Source organism: Brachycentrus maculatus, unplaced genomic scaffold, assembly GCF_059751285.1.
Source record: "Brachycentrus maculatus isolate JH-2025_06_01 unplaced genomic scaffold, ASM5975128v1 h1tg000095l, whole genome shotgun sequence".
Lineage (NCBI taxonomy): Eukaryota > Metazoa > Arthropoda > Insecta > Trichoptera > Brachycentridae > Brachycentrus > Brachycentrus maculatus.
This window is the reverse complement of record NW_028280849.1, coordinates 814744-830293: the sequence shown is the minus strand read 5'-3', so window position 1 is coordinate 830293 and position 15550 is coordinate 814744.

The following is a 15550-nucleotide window of genomic DNA, read 5'->3' as shown; positions in this document are numbered from 1 at the left end:
ATTGCCAAGCAATTAATATTTTTATCCTAATGAGAAAGAGAAACTGGTGTACCTACTATCAATTCATGATTCGAAATATCCCAAAACTACGTTTTAGCTTGTTTTAATAAACTCGAAAGTAGTATCATGCAATTAACTCGATTAGTTTTGAGAACTACATATGTTCTCACCAACAGGTGAAAATACAATGTTTCTATATTCGCATACTGATGAGAACGTCTATAGTTCTCAGAAATTATCTTAAGCAAGTCCAAAAAATTATATATGTACCATGTTTTTCATAACCTAATCACAATGATTTATTAACAGCATAAATAAACGTTAGAAATATTTTATTCTCGATCTCGTTTGATTTGGTGGTGTATTCAACTGAATGTATATCATAGCACGAACAATATACAACATGCAGTACAATGAGTTCAATGACAATGATGCTTGTAGCAGTCATGCTTGTAACATTATATTGTCTTACAATGGAGAAGCATTAAAACACGAATATAAAGAACACAAAGCAAAGCAAATTTTACAACATAAAGCAAGCGCATAACGAGCTTTACCTCGTACAGCCCTCTTAAAAATAATGTTTCACTTTATAAAATTAAATATTGTCCGCCTCCGTGGTGTAATGGTCAGCGTGTTTAGCTACCGTGCTGGAGGTCCTGGGTTCGATTCCTGGGAGGGGTGAAAATAAATATTAGTGATTTTACCCTGTAATATTTATTTAATATTACCCTGGACTGGTTCCTGAAGCGCAAGAGTGATCACCTTGCCTTCATGTAAACAAATGATCAAGATAACACTGCGTCAATTCGATGCAGTGCCCTATGCACCATTGAGTGCGGATAAGGGTTATAATAATAATAACAAAATTAAATAAATTAGTTTTAACCACTTTTTTATTAATACAATTTAACATACCGGTTTTGACAAGAACCTTGTCATTATCAGGGTTTATTTTGATTAAAAAACATTAAAAACATTAAAATATTCTTACATAAACCTTCCACACACTCCGTAAAAATCCTAAATTTAAAGGATTTAATTCTAAGGATTTTTACGGAGTGTGTGGAAGTTTTTGGTGAGAGTATTTTAATGTTTTTAATGTTTTTGAATTAAAATAATTCCTGATGATGAAAAGGTTCTTGTCAAAACCGGTAGGTTAAATTGTTTTTATAAAAAAGTGGTTAAAACTTAGTTATTTAATTTTATAAAGTTTATAAATTGTGCCACAAAGTATCTGCGGAAAATATTCAAGCAATAATATTTCACTTTTAGACTTTTATTGAGGAAATCATAAATCGGTATTTTTTTAACAAAAATACCGTGATAAGTCAAATTACTAGATTCACTTTACACCATAAGATATCAATCTTATTTTGACCACAGCCCACTTTTTTCACACCTTTTTTTTCAATAATACCCCTTACCCCAATTTATTTTTACTTACCATCTTTAGAAAATCTGAAACAGCTTTTGCTAGGTTTATATTGACATTTGTGTAATTACACTGTTCACTACCCTCCTGAAAGTCTGAAATGGCTACAAGGGGGCAATATACCTTACGTTGTGAACAAGGCAACATAATGGAACTACTTGTATTTGAAAGCCAGGTATCTCTCAAACGAAAACATTAAACAGGAAATAATATTTAAATTATATTAATTCAAGAATAAAATAAAATTTATTAACGAAATCAAATAAAGATAGCTAACAAACCATCACTGTGCTCCCCGCAAAGGTAGGCAGATGGAATAGAACGCCACACCACTCAGTATTTGGAAAAAGTATTCGGCTCGTCCACATTCGTACACGTTTGCATAACTAATTTCAGTACAACATTCACTTTTTCCCAGTATTTACCTTACTTTTCATATTTTTATCAATCGTTTCATGCCTAGAAATCATACTTCCCAAATATACGAAATCATCTCTGTGTCCCGAAATTTCCTCATTCAATACTTTTTATACCTAAATCTATTGTACATTCATCTCTTTCAAAAATCTTTGGATTTGTCAACACTCACCAAAAAATCACTTTGCTCGCACACATTGTATTTCATATCTAATTTGTATCATATTTTTGCGTCTATTTCACACATTGTATTTCATTTCTAATTTGTACATGTATTTCATATCTAATTTCTTTCATATTTTTGCGTCTATTCCACACATTGTATTTCATATCTAATTTGTATCATATTTTTACATTTACAGTATTTTCAATTAAAGTTTTACCTGGTAAATACCAATGTTATTACTAGAGTGGTATTTAACAACTAAAACTGGAATTTAAAATGGAGACATAATACCACAAAGTGACTGCCGAACCAATTAATGAAAATTGAGTATTTTAATGGAAGGATATCTTAATGTAGCAGTTATTTTAGAACTCCCTGTACTATAGAGCACTCGCTATAAATACGTCGCGAATAAAGGGCGGCGAGGACTAACCGAATAGTGTAACCATTGAAAAGATAAAATCCCTTCTGTTGGACATTCGAATAACATGACATAAAATTAACGAAACGATCCTCCCTCATGCGAGAGTTTTATTCAATTGGCGCATCTTTCAGGCATAGAGAAAAAACAAGAAAATCTGGTTTGTGTGTAATATTTTGTGACAGGAGAAACAAAATGACGCAGCTCAGAGAAACTCATGAAACACTAATCACGGGTATATTTTTTAATATTTTTTTGTATATTAATTTTCAAATTTTGTTCTTTTATACCATACAAATGTCAAATCGTAATAAATTTATTTTAATTTTAATGACCTGATAATGGAATGATTTTCCTTAACCGGTAGTCACAAATAAGTGTTTAAAAAGTGATATTACACAAAGTAAACAATGAATGGTAAGGAGAGTGCTTTATTTTATAGTAATTTTAAAACATGTCTGAGCATTCCAAGGTTACAAATAAGTATTTGGTTGGATTAAATGATAACCCTACAGGAAAATCATCCCTTGCACTAAAATGTGTCGCGTCGTCTACCACTAATAAAGGGACCCTCAATATATTGATGAAATATATTTTTTTTTAATTACTAACGTCCAAGTGACTCTGAAATCTAGCTACTGCTTATGCAAAACCGTTATCATGTCCCTACTCAGGCTTCAACTTTATTAGTTTCATAGCCTATGCCTACTCGTGAGTGGATTTACTCTTTATGTTTAAAGTTACTTTAATTTCATGTAATTTATGAGTTGAAGGAGATCTTTCAAATCTTAGATCAATCTCATAGCTAGTTTGTAGAAAGGAAACTGGTTGTTACTTGAAAAGGGTTTATTTATTAATTTCATCCAGAATTTCATATGTCCACGGTCAGTATATGTACATATGTACTCTGCTGCGCCGTTGCGTTCGTTTTCTCGGGTTTTTTGTGACACAGATTGAAGATATTAAACTACCGCCGCCAGTTTGTCGCAAAAGTATTTGATTTGTGCATCGCGGATGCGACTAAGAGATACGAGAGCGATCGACAACCATTTATTGAAAATAACTTTCCCAAATCATTACAAGTTCCGTTCATAATTGTTTTATTTAAATAAAAACAAGAATTTTCATTTCATATATTGCATAATGGACCAAAGCATGCCGAGACATTCACTTCGATTTGTTTGATTACGCATAATAAAGATAAGAATATCAAGATACTCGTATATAAAGCTGTCATAGGCTTACGACCGGCCATGGGTTGGTTTAAGTTAACACTTTACGTTACACGTGTAACATGGAAACTGAAACTCTCAGTCTGTCTTACGCACTGCTTCATAAAAAAATCGATTCCAAAGTACCGAAATCATTTGAAATCACAATATTTTGAGTGTGTCCGAATCTTTGTTCACAAATCTAGGTGTTATTTTTATTGACATCTCAAGATAGGTGAAGAAGAATTTGGAAATCTGGGCATTTACACATTTTACGACCTGTCATAGGCTGGGTTAAGTGATCACTTTAAACATGCAACGTTCACCATTCAACCAATGATTGACAACCACACTACTCAAATTTCAAGTATTTATGTTACATTTCATATCTTCCTTCACATGCTAGTTTCTGGCACCATCTATACTTATGATTGTAGATTAATGTATTATTAAATATTATTTATAAAAATTACCATTTTAAATAAGTAATTCATATTTGAATATTTAAAAACCGTAAAAAATGGAAATGTGGAATATTATTCATTAAATCCCATAGAGAACTCACATGTGAAACACAATGTTTCGATTGAAGGGTATATGTATATACAACTTGCTAATCGTCTTTGTCAATCATAAGTAGAAAAGTGAATGTTACTCGTATTCAAAATGATCACTTAAACCAGCCCATGACAGGTAAGCGCTGCAAATAACAAGATTTCCAAAAACTATTTCATTCATGTTGAGATGTAAATTTAAAAAAATACTCCTAAGTGGACGAAACCAGTTTTTTTTTCATTATTCTAAATATTTTAATCAATAATTTAATTTTATAATCAATATTTTAAATAAACCCAAAATTGTGATTCCAAATGGTTTTGAACCCCTGGAATCGAAGCATATTTTTATGCAGCAGTGCGTAGGACAGACTGACAGTTTCAGTATCCGTCGTGGGTTTGTCATTGTTTGTGTAATCATCTTTTTTTATCGGCTAATATTTTCGTGTCGTCATTTGTAAGTCTTAGGATGCCTCGAATACGTGGGTCAGCCTCAGGAGACCCATAAATCCGTCTTTTTACAATCCTGTCACACAGATATTTTCATGTAATTGCATCCATTCCGTGCTTCAATGAAAGAGATGGGTTCACGAATTTTGATGACCGGAATAATTATTATTGAAAGCCATCTTAATTAGACGAGACATTTATTATGACATTAAAAAGTCACATCATACCATTCCATCGTCTTTGCGTCTTGTCTCTTTTTCCCCAAGCTTCTTACCTGATTTTCAATTTAAGTTTTACATGGTTAATACTTCTATTATATAAGTGGTATTTACCGAGTAAAACTTAAATTTAAAATGGATAGATTTTACCACAAAGTTATTGCCGAATCAATTAATGAAAATTCGTACCTGATACCTACTTTTTATGCCTTCCTTCTTTTAATACTATCATCAATATAAAGTTTCAATATGCATTGATTTGGCATTAATGTTGTGAAATATGTGATACAATGATTTTAATATAAAAATAAGAACAAACACCTTTTGAATTGATTAATGTAAACACGACTAGTTGCGAGAATTATAGATGTTCTCATCAACGGGTGAAAATACAACAATACAATTTAAATCTATTACTTTTTTGTAATAAAACGTAACATACATAAGTCACATATATAATATTCCCGATGACTACTTACGGTGTTTGAAAATGATGCGGAATGCGTCGAAACAAGTGTCACAGTAGATTTTAAGAAAAAGTGGTATTTACTAAGTGAAACTTTTATTAAAAATGGATATTTATTTTGTTAAAAATTGGTTTATTATATATATCATGGTATCTGGTGTGATAGAAGTGGTCTTCAGGATCCAGTGGAAGAGGGTGTATGATGAAACAAAAATAAACATTGATGTTCAATAATGGGCTGAATGGATGTTGATAATATAAATTTAAAATAGCGCAATATCTGGTGTAATAGAGAGTGGTCTTCAGTGTCCAGTGGAAGTGTGTGTATGATGAAACAAAGATAAATATAGATGTTCAATAAGGGCAGAATGGAACTTGATAATATTAATTAGAAATACAACAGTATCATGTGTAATATAGAGTGGTTTTTAGTATCCAGTCGAAGAGAGTGTATTATGAAATTGAAATAAACATGGATTTTCAATAATAAGTGTGTAATGGAAGTTGATAATATTTATTAGAAATAGCGAAGTATTAGAAATAGCGTAGTATCTGGTGTAATAGAGAGTGGTCTTCACTATCCAGTGAAAGACGGTGTATGATGAAAATAAGATAATTATGGATGTTCAATAATGTGTGGAATGGAAGTTGGTATCATCAATTATAAATAGGGTAGTAACTGGTGTAATAGAGAGTGGTCTTCAGCACCCAGTAGAAGAAGGTGTAGGATTATAAAAAAATATATATTGATGGCACAATGGAAGTTGACACACCTATAACATTAATTAGAAATAGTGTAGAATCTGGTGTAATAGAGAGTGGTCCTCAGCACCCAGTGGTGGAGCGCGTCAAGGCGTGCGAGTGCGCGCGACGCGGCGGCGCGGCGGCGCGGCGCCCATTGTATGGTAATGCGGACCGCATTCCGCCGGTGCGCGCCGGTCCCGCGCCGACACTATGCCGCCCCTACGGCGCATCGGCCGCCGGACCCGCACCCGGTAGCGGCCGATGGGAACATGGCAATTATTCAACTCCGGGAACATTTTTCGGGAGCTGGCTTGATTCTTACCTACCATGAGTACTTTCGCAGTAAATAATTATTTGATCCATACGATGAGCATTTTATTACAATGTATTGTATATTGTAATGTAATGTATTGATATAATTAGGAAAGGTGTGTTGAGATGGTTTGGACATGTAGAACGAATGAGTGAGGAAAGAACGGTAAAACAAATTTATGAGGCGAATGTAAGTGGAAAAAGGAGCAGAGTAAGACCGAGAAAAACATGGCACGATCAGGTATGCCAAATACTTGAATGTGGTCAGGTTAGGAGTCGTAACAATCGGCGGGTATGTATGAGGAGATGCACGAACGTGGAAGAGGCGAAGAATGTTTGCAAAGACAAAATGGTGTGGCGTTCTATTCTCTCTGCCTACCCCTGTGGGGAAGCGGCGTGATGGTTAGTTAGTTAGTTTTTTTGTGTTATTAAAGATGAAAGTAGACTGATCGCAGTCGCAATGGGTTTCTTACCGTAGGTTCCCAAAATGTCCCCCCCCCATGGAGAGATCTGAGGGGGTTATTCTAGCTCTGGTGAGTAAGGGGGCTCTGGAAGCAATCAGAGGCAAAAGCAATATATATATATATATATATATATATATATATATATATATATATATATATATATATATATATATATATATATATATATATATATATATATATATATATATATATATATATATATATATATATATATATATATATATATATATATATATATATATATATATATATATATATATATATATATATATATATATATATATATATATATATATATATATATATATATATATATATATATATATATATATATATATATATATATATATATATATATATATATATATATATATATATATATATATATATATATATATATATATATGTATATATATATATATATATATACACGTTCTAGCAATTGCGGCAATGCAATAATCGAGTTTATAAAAGAAGATCACATCTGTTGATTTTTTGCGATCATCCAGAGAGTTTTTAATTATATTTATGGCGTTATTCTATTGCTTTAGTTACCATCTCAGTGTAGTTCGCTATGTAACTTAGACACTTGTAATGTGTGCAAATTCCTTGAGGCAATATAGAAATACAATATATTTTTAAATAAAATGAACCAACACGTCTTTATTTAGGCCAAAATATGAATTTGTAATGATTCGGCAATTGCTTAGGAGGTAGTTTCAACTAGAATTCAAGTTATAATTACAATATATTCGTTGTATAACTAGATACTATGTTTTAACACTCAACAAGAGTGTTAATTTAATTATGTATTGCCCAAATATTTTTATACTGAATTATATTCAAACAAAAAAGTATTACATGTCAATATTTTTTCTCCAAAATAGAAAATATATTGGTAACGCTTAAATTTACGTGTAGCTACTTTCAAAATCCGCCTTATCCAATTTTTTTAGGTTTTTTAAATAAATACTCTTTCGGAATGCCAATTGTTGGTTTTCTTGTTTAAAAGTATTTATATACTTGAAAACTCTGCAAAAAATACTTAAAAACAGCGCTGTATTTCAAATTCCGCTATATTCATATATTGGCCAATCAGAGAGCGGGGATAGGTCAAAAATTAACATGATGTCTTTATCGGTTTGTGTCTCGTGTTTTTTTTTTAAATACTGAATAAATTTGTAAAAAAATAGGAAAATTCTCTATTTTATAATATTTTATCTTAAAACAGAAAAATCTTTTAAATATAAATGTTACCCGGAGAATTTTGATTTTTGTGAAACCGACTTACATGGATCTGGCGGATTTTGAAAGTAGGCGACACATATATTAGGCAATTGAAATGTTTTATTGACCAAAGTCTCACTAGATCTCTTATCATAAACATTGACAATAATTATAATTACATGTTTGATGCTGTTGTTACGGTGTATTATGTAAAAGTTGACACTTAAGAGTAAATATAATTATTGTATATTGCTAACAATATTTCTTGTAACATTTTTTACGGTATATTTATGCATGTTACACATAATATTTATCCTAACACATTTGTACTGAATTGATTACATGAAATGTCAGTAAAAGTAAGTAAATTAGAACACATATCAAAGCAATTCACAGCTTATATAATCTAGTTTAAATTTTTTACAAAATTGCACTCAGACATTGCAATTTTTGATTATATAGAATTACATACACATTACAAGAACAAAAAATTACAATTCTTTAAAAATCTAAATTTCAGTGCATCCTTAGTGCAGTGTATCTTAAGTAAATGTTTTTTATTGCTAGCAACGATTTTTTATTGGACCAAAGCGTTCAGATCAGATTTTTTAAAAATTACATTTTCACGTATTGCCCCTTATGACTCAGCAGTGTTACATTCGCAATACTTACACATTTGATGTTTTAAACTTGTTATTAAACACTAACTATTAGGCTTTATAACTTTTATTTTTTTGGGCGGCGACCGGGTTTCGTCGTAAGCGATACATGGTATCTGGAATTTGTATTTTTTCTCAAACATTTGTTTTGTTAATATTAAAAGAGGTATGTATTGGGTTGATGCAAAAGTTTTGACCGTTTTTTACATTTTTTAATTTTTTTTAATTTTTTTATGTAAATTATTTATTTAATAAATTATATAATTTCCATCAGTTCTTATAACCTTCTCCCATCTTTTTATCAACTTATTAATACCAGTAGTAAACAATTCCGTGGATTTTGATGCGAAAAATTAAGTAAGGGATGTTTTTACCTGTTGTATTGTATAATTTTTTTCATCATTAATTTTTTTTTGCAGTGATCGGAATAAATAAAATTCAGAAAGAACAAGATCTGAAAAATACGGTGGATGCTTGATAACATCCTAATTTAACTCATTTAGCTTGTGTTAGGTCATCACAGCCACATATGGTCGCGCATTATCGTGATGAAACACTGCCCCTTTTCTGTTTACCAATTCTGGTCTATCCTTTTGAAGGTCCATGTTCAATTTGGATAATTGCTGACAATATCATTCTGCTGTACTTGTCTTATCATGTTCCAAGAGTTCAAAATACACTATACCGATATTGTTGCACCAAACACAAAGTATAACCTTTTTTATGGATTTCGGCTTTCGAAGTTGTTAATGGGGCTTGTCCAGAAATAGCCCAATGTCTTTTTCTTGTCACGTTGTTGTACACGACCCATTTTTCGACCCATTTTTCATCTCCCGTCACCAAACGATGCAAAAAAGGTTCATGTTTTTGTCTCGCACTCAAAACAACGCACGTTGAAACACGATCCAATAAATTGGCAGCCGACAATTGATGAGGTATCCAAATGTCGTACCGCGAAACCATTTCCATACGCTTCAAATTTCTTAATACGGTTGTTTGGTTGACTCCCATCATTGACACAATCTCCCTGATGGTTAGACGTGGATTGGAGTCAATTATGACTTTTAACTTGTCGTCATCAGACTTCAATGGCCGCCCGGTATGTGGTTTATCAATGAGTGAAAAATCTCCAGATCGGAATTTTGTAAACCATCTTCGTACCTGTCGAACTTTGATGACATCTGCTCCGAACACTTCACAAATGTTTTTGGTTGCCACACTCGCGGTATTGTCTTTACGGAATTCATAAAGTAAACAATGACGTAAATGCACTTTATCGAGCGACATTTTGAAAAAATACAAGGGGTCATAACTGTACTCTGGCTAGGCCAAAACTGAATAGAAAGTAGAGGGAAAGCATCCTTTATACAATGAAATCATAAAAAAGAAGATACTATTCATAATTTGTGAAAAAATTTTTTTTTACCTGGGATCATAAAAAACGGTCATTACTTTTGCATCAACCCAATATATATATTTATATATATATATATATATATATATATATATATATATATATATATATATATATATATATATATATATATATATATAATATATATATATATATATATATATATATATATATATATATATATATATATATATATATATATATATATATATATATATATATATATATATATATATATATATATATTATATATATATATATATATATATATATATATATATATATATATATATATATATATATATATATATATATATATATATATTTATTTTTATAAGATAAATGTGTTGCATCGTATATGTCGAAATATTACTGAGGCAACATAAAAAAATCCGTAAAAAATATGCCAAGGAACAAAAATTAAAAAAATATATGAACAAATATTTTCATTAATAAATGGGTAAAAATCTTTTTCTTCTTCTTCTTTTTGTAGATCCTAAGGATAAGAGAAAAAATATTTCCATGTATTTATTTCTGAGGCTTTTTATATATACATATATATAAATATATATATATATATATATATATATATATATATATATATATATATATATATATATATATATATATATATATATATATATATATATATATATATATATATATATATATATATATATATATATATATATATATATATATATATATATATATATATATATATATATATATATATATATATATATATATATATATATATATATATATATATATATATATATATATATATATATATATATATATATATATATATATATATATATATATATATATATATATATATATATATATATATATATATATATATATATATATATATATATATAAATATATATATATATATATATATATATATATATATATATATAGTATATATATATATATATATATATATATATATATATATATATATATATATTATATATATATATATATATATATATATATATATATATATATATATATATGTATATATATATATATATATATATATATATATAAATATATATATATTTATATATATATATGTATATATAAATAGCCTCAGAAATAAATACATGGAAATATTTTTTCTCTTATCCTTAGGATCTACAAAAAGAAGAAGAAGAAAAAGATTTTTACCCATTTATTAATGAAAATATTTGTTCATATATTTTTTTAATTTTTGTTCCTTGGCATATTTTTTACGGATTTTTTTATGTTGCCTCAGTAATATTTCGACATATACGATGCAACACATTTATCTTATAAAAATAAATATGGTTTTGACTTTGTATCTTTCTATGCAAATCTAATATTTTACATTCATATATCTTCGAATCGTGGTATTTAAGATTTTAATCGTGGAAAAGAGAAGAATTGATGAGTGAATTAATGTCAATTTGGTATTGGGTGGGATTGAATAAAACCTTCCAAGTGTCGCTCGGCTATTCGGATCTTGCCTAAATGTCACCTGATTATTTCGATCGTGCTTAACAAATGCAATAAATAGTAATAAACGTGTTTAAAATGGTGCCATAAAGTCCGAAATGCGAAGATTGTACGTAGAGATTTTGTTAGAATATTACGGTGCTGGGATAAGTTTAGCACTATCCGTGTGGCGGGGCTTGGTATTTATATCAGTAATTAAAATTTCTGTACCCCTTCTATCAGAAAAAAAAAAACAGAACATTGTGAGAAAAATAACACGTTTTAAGACATATAAAGGTTTTTTGGATTGAATTTAACACGAAGAAAACATTCTTTCCTTTTTAACAGCCGAAATATTCCATTTTTAAGGGTGAAAAAAACACGGAAATTAATAAAACTTAAAAATATTATCACTTTTAAATTGAATTTTTACTTGGTAAATACTTCTATCTGTTAAAATCTATTGTGACACGTATTTCGATAAATTCCATATTATTTATCAAACACCGTACGAATGAATGAAAATGACGCGTAATGCATCGAAATACATGTCACAATATATGTACTTTAAGAAATTTACTTTAAATCCATATCCGCACCCGATGGTGCATATGGCACTGCATCATATAAAAAAAGTGTTTTCTACTCATGAAGGAAAAGTGATCAACCCTTAGCTTCAGGTACCAGTCCGGGGTAGTATTTTTTTCTCTTTATTTACAGCCATGGCCAATTTGTATATTATAAATATAAAACATGTTATAATTGTTGAACAAAATAATAATCTCTTTTAAGTATATTAAACAAGGATGCACATATTTGGCAAGGAATTATACATCAGCCTGTAGAATTGTAATTACTCTTGCTTTCTAGTTAGCTAGTGACACGTGCCAGATATCGGTATGATCCGCGAATTCATTGCCGAAGTTTTGCATTCGGTTCAATATTGATTAAATATTCCAGTAATTTATTATTAGATTAAAACCAATATTTTTAGCTTTTCCACTTTTTTATTTGACCAGCGATCGGGTTTCGTCGTTACCGACATCATCAGACTGGTGGTAAAAATGCAATTCCATCACGAAGTGTCAGTGGATAATATAAATCTATAAATATTCCAGTGATAATCACTTATATTTACAACATTTTGAGTGTGTCCAAATACTTGTTCACAAAATCTGGATTATCTCCAATTACAGAAGTTATTTTCATATAATTATATGAAAATAACTCCTGTAATTGGAGATATTCCAGATTTTGTGAACAAGTATTTGGACACACTCAAAATGTTGTAAATAAATTATCTGGTCAAATTATAAGCTTAATAATAAAAATGAAAATGGTATTTTCTGGCGTTTCTCATGTGTGTGTTTATAATCCAGGATTCGGATCTCACATACTAATATAAGAGTTTCTGCTTAATAAAAAGCTTCTTTACATCTCACCAATAGATGTCTCTAGTGAAATTCTAGTGATTCAAGAACAAGGTTTCTAAATTGGTTCATATATATAGAACTTCCAAGAATTTGAATAGTGTGGTTGTCAATAATGGGTAGAATTGGTGAATGTTACACGTGTGTAAAGTGATCACTTAAACCAGCCTATGACGGTCGTCAGCCTCGTAAATGCCCAGACTTCCATATTCTTCTTCATCTTTGATGAGATGTCAAAAAATTATATCACTTATATTTATTTGACTTCCCCTGGGAATCGAACCTAGGAGTTCTAATACACTTTTATATATTATTATTATTTTATACATTACACTATGGTAGCGGACAGTTTTTTAAAAACAGATAAGCCTCGAAAAAGATATCCTTAGAACTTTATGAAAGTTTTCTTTGTAATTGTTCCTCTGCCTTTAGGTGAACTATGCGAACATTGTATCCATAAAACGCCCCTATCTTGCTGACGTTATCTCGCATTATCTCCCTCTAGAATTACTTTAACATAACAAATTCGAGTATGCAAATAACGAAGCCTTCTTCGCTTACACAGCTTTTGAATTTTCATTAGAGATTCAAGACTCGATTGGTAGTCCTTTGCTCCCCTTCCTTTGCATAAATATGGCGGGACAATGGCAGTGCTCGGATTTTTACTCGCGTAACTTCGTATTGTCCGGCTCGATAATTAGTAGGGGCAACGTCTCTGCGACCACATTCTCCGAATCCCGGGCCCAGAAGGTGAAAGGAATCCGACGTGGAAATGCTTTCAATACTCCATATAATTAAGACAATGCCTGTGTACCCGCGTGTTTTTCTTATAAGTACATTTTTCATCTTCTTTCTTCCGTGTTCGCTCTCTAGGTGGAGTATATGACCAACACGAGACGTCTCCAAGTCACTCTATCACGTGCCATTTCCTTGCCTTCCTCTTAGGTCAGTCCGGCCCACGATGATCAATTTACAATGTACATTAGCAAACTAGAAAAAAATTAATGTTCATGAAAAAAATTAAAATATACGCAAATGTCGCATAGGTTTGGCAAAGTTGTAAATTTCTTGCTAATTCCGTTGAGTGACAAAATCAATCACTTTCGTTGAAGACGATGCGGTGCAAGTTTACGTATTTGAGTTTTAATATAAATCTTACGAAAAATGTTGAATATGGATAACATCAACGAAATCCGACGTGGAAATGCTTTCAAAACTCCTTATAATTCAGACAATGTCTATATACCTGCGTGTTTTTCTTATAAGTACCTTCTTCTTCTTCTTCTTTTCATTTTTTCTCCCTAGATGGAGCATATGGCCAACACGAGACGTCTCCAAGTCACGCGCTATCTTCTTGGCTTCGTCCCAGGTCAGTCCGGCATCCCGAAGTTCCGATGAGTACCTATAGTAGAAGGTAAATGGTCGTCAGCAGCCTTCAGGAATCGTCGGAGTTGGAAGAAGAGACATAGGGGTTAATGCTCTCAGGTGGCATTCTAAGGACATGTCCTAACCATGTCCACCTTCTCCGCTTCAAGACTTCCAGTATGAGGGGCTGTTGGATTCTTCTCCTCGCGTCCTTATTCCTGAATAATATTCACCTCAAGCTCTGAGTTTTGGTGAAGTGCCACGACTCACACCCGTACAGCAGCACTATTAGGATGTAGACATTAAAAATGGGGAAAAAATATAGGTACCTGCCGTAAGTAAGACCTATAAACAATTTAACATCGAGTTTATATTTTATTTTGACGAAATTGGGATAGAAACAGTTCCTGGAGCGATTTCTGGGAAAATAAATAATCAATTGATTCGTTAGTCACTTAGTGGTAATATCCATCCATTTTTTATTTAAGTTTACTTGGTAAATAACACTATCTTAAAATCTATTGCGACACGTGTTTCAATGCATTCCGCAACATTACTATTGACGTGTTATCAGCTGATTTAAGTGATCACTTTATACACTATGTAACAACATTCACCATTTTACTCATGATTGACAACAACACTATCTGTAACTTGTATACCTAATTTGTACAAAATAAAGTCGTTCAAAGTAGTGTGCAAGTGTTTAAAGTGATCACTTAATCTAGTTGAGTTTATATATATATATATATATATGTGTATATATATATATATATATATATATATATATATATATATATATATATATATATATATATATATATATATATATATATATATATATATATATATATATATATATATATATATATATATATATATATATATATATATATATATATATATATACATATAAAGAAGAATATAAAACTTTTTGTCAGTAATAAAACGATGTATTCCATACCGATATTGGTTCACTGTTCCATTATCTGAGAACGTAAATCGAATACGTCTTTTCACAAGATTAGTTCGGCCATTCTCCATGAGGAAAATGCAAACCAAAGAGTATGTGGCGTGTTCTAATGTCAAGGAAAGATATAGTAATA